Raw genomic sequence first — 3,507 nt, forward strand, 5'->3', positions numbered from 1 at the left:
TAATCTCGTTCAACCCGGTTCGTAAAAGTACTCATCTTGGTGGCACAAAAGAGTTCATATAAGTTTTCGCATAGGTCATCATCACGCAATTTGTTTAGTTGTGAACAAAACCAGTGGAACCAAGACCAAGTAGATCCGAAAAAAAACTATTTCACGAACTGACAGGTGTCGAGGATCCTGCTGATATTGATGCTGCTTTTACGTGCGTTATGTCAGCTGTTCCGAGCCATCTGTCGAGATTTCATCCATGAATTGAGTCCAGAAACGTCTCGTAAAATGCTCTATAAGCCACACCTACTTTGAAATCTTGCAATCATGTATTGGACGCCCCTTGTTTACGTCCGATCGAAATTGGATATGTATTTTTCAATTGGTTCCAAGTAATTTACTCGTACGAATTACGGATGCGGATGTCAACAAAACAAGCGTAAACATTTTGTGTTAGACTTTCGAGCTAATAGACCATTTTACGAACTGGCAGATGTCACGGATCCTGCTGATATTGATGCTGCTTTTACGTGCGTTATTTCAGCGGTTCCGAGCTTTCTGTCAGAATTTCATTCATGAATTTTTTATTTACAGTTGTTGTTTTTTGACGTGGGACTATGTCTTTGTTTTCTATACTGAGCTGTATTCTGTGAAATTGGAAATGAAACTGGCAAATGTTGCGTCCCCGCATAATCGATAACCATAAAACGTGCCTAACAATTAACTGCCGGTACCCGCATAACTGTCCCATACTGATTTTGGTCACTTTTGAGTTATCATCGGGAATCGACTTAACTGTTATCATATTTTCTGGAAAAAAATTAAAATTTATACTTTTGTTTGGATAAACATGGAAAAAATACCAAGTTGTTTTTGTCCCATATTGAAAGTACCCGCATTACAGTCCCACTGCATAGTGGTGCAAACTGCAAACATATAATTTTGCTCCGGATTGGAGTATATCGGATTATTTTAGGCATATAGAAGTATGTCATTTAATTAACTAGACTAGTGTTGTTTTTCTGTAGTACAATCTACGTTGCCAATGATACTGCCGGTTGCTGGTTGAATTTATATGTGATGGGACAAAATATGCGAGTACATTCGAAAAGTACCCGCATATTTTGTCCCATTTTGTCTTTTTTTCAAGTTATATAACGTAAAACCAGTTCCACCTATGGTTTTTTGTTCTCAATGATAAACTTGTGCTGCCATGAAACTGTTATGGTCGTTGGTTCTGAATGTAATTGCTGGAAATCCGAAAATTCAAGGATAACATTGAATCGCCGTTTTCTCAATATGTTGTTTTTCATTATGGAACAGTTATCTGGGTACCGGCAGATTAGTTCGGGATATAGTCCCGACTGTATGGGGTATCGTTAAACCATATGGATTATCATCCGTTTATGGTTATTGATTATGCGGGTCAGATTTCAGATGATAATGAAAGCACAGACAAACAGACGTGCCAGTCGATGACGATTTCATCGACCTGAAAAATAACGATCATTGTGAAATATTGCTTATTAGGCAATAATGCCGCTAGCCGGAGAGGCGCGTCTGTTTGTCTGTGATAATAGCATAACCACATGGGCTATGCTATTATCACAGACAAACAGACGTGCCTCTCCGAAGAAAAATCCTGAAAAATCTTCGTCCTTATTTGGAACGATACACTCGTGCGCCCCCATGTGAGCTGATTGCCTACTAACTTCTTTTCGTAAAACGGGTTTTGTCTTTGCTAATGGGTGTGCGCGCTGGCTTAAATTAACATCAGCGGCATTACTGACGGTTTTTGTCTTTGATAATGAATGTGCACGCTTACTTAAAGCGACACTAGCGATAACAATAACCTATTGTTGTTGGATGGATAAAATGTTGGAGAATTTTGTAATACGCTAGGTATCATTATTATTTTATTGCTCTGCGGTAAAAATTAATAAAAACTTTCAAGGACAAATTTACGCGAAAAATGAACCAATCACATGCGAGCATTTCTAGCACAGACGATGTGAATGGATATCAACCATTCCCTGTGATATTCTCTGTATCAATATAAACAAAATGACAGAGTCTCCCCCACAGAGAACAGACGTTCATCTTATTTTCAAAAGATGTGTAAAAACTTGCAACCGTCATTTAACAGTAAGTGGTAATGCTCCCGCTTTGTGGCGCTCGTGTCGCTTAAAAACCAAGCGCAGATATCGATAAAATATCGATACAGCGATATTTATGCAGTGCAACTGGGGCACCACAAGACAGATGTCGTTAGTGTATTAATGTATTTGGATTCAAATATTTACACACGATTTTCAAATTTCTTTATATGAACATGAATGTCTGTTCTGTCTCCCTCGTCCAATAGGTAAGGTGTCTCCCCGTTCCAATAGGTAAATTTATGTTTGCTGCCATGAACTTAGACTAATCTGATGTCTTGAAGGTAAAGATATTTAGAAGAGTTTAAAACAACCCTTTTACTTAAACAATTTCTAAACCTGCTGTTAGAGCTATACGCTGATCTTTTTAAAGAAAACATGCTGATGAAAGCAACAATACCGCACAGTATATGTGGAGCAGAGTGCCGCAGTGCAGCGGATCACTTTTATTCATACATTTATATTCGTGTGCAATCGAGGAAAAACTGCAATGCTGCTGCTAATGGTAATCAATGATAGTATATTTGACACAGTACGAATGCTGCTGATGGTGATTAAAATATTATCTCATGAATATGTTTCCCATAAATTACTCAACAAGAACTGAACATTTTTGCAGCGGTGATGAGTTAAAAGTTATTTTTATTTCATTCTATCTTCGATATTCACTGAATAATCGTGCCCGACATAATATCGAAAGAGTGCATTCCTAAAAATACAAATTTATTGAAGAGCAAGAGCCGGCGACGAATGCTTGTGAATTTTTTATCCGTTCACCAAGATTTATTCTGAATCTTATTTTACATTTGAATATTGTTAGATAATATTTTTTCATTTTTAACTTAACAAATTATATACGTATACTAGCTGTCTTCGTAATAAAGTGAATGTAAATGGTAACAAATGAAAAAAAAAAGTCGAGCGAAAAACAATTTTTTTTTTAAACCTACCTTGTAGTATTTTTTCAACTACACTCTATGCAGGTATCGCGTTTGGCCAACTGGAAAATTGTGAAAAATGTATGGAATTGTCCCACGAACGGAGTAATTACATAAAGATTGTCATTTGAATTGAGATAATTATCAACTCTTATTCTAGTTTACATACAAATTAATGTCGTAAGGAAGTATGGAAATTTCATTTTCTTATTTTCCTTTAAAACAACTCCTACAAATTCAGAAATATCATTTCCGAGTTAGTTCGTTTCTCTCTTCTCGTATGAATGTTGCATACGGTCGTAAACAAACTGAGGGGAAACTATCATCTGTTAACCAATTTGTCCAGGATGGAACGTCCATATTCTATATCTTTAAGATTACTAAAACTTTGCGTTAAGTTGGAAACCCTAACGACACGAGATTCA

Source organism: Wyeomyia smithii, chromosome 2, assembly GCF_029784165.1.
Source record: "Wyeomyia smithii strain HCP4-BCI-WySm-NY-G18 chromosome 2, ASM2978416v1, whole genome shotgun sequence".
Classification (NCBI taxonomy): domain Eukaryota; kingdom Metazoa; phylum Arthropoda; class Insecta; order Diptera; family Culicidae; genus Wyeomyia; species Wyeomyia smithii.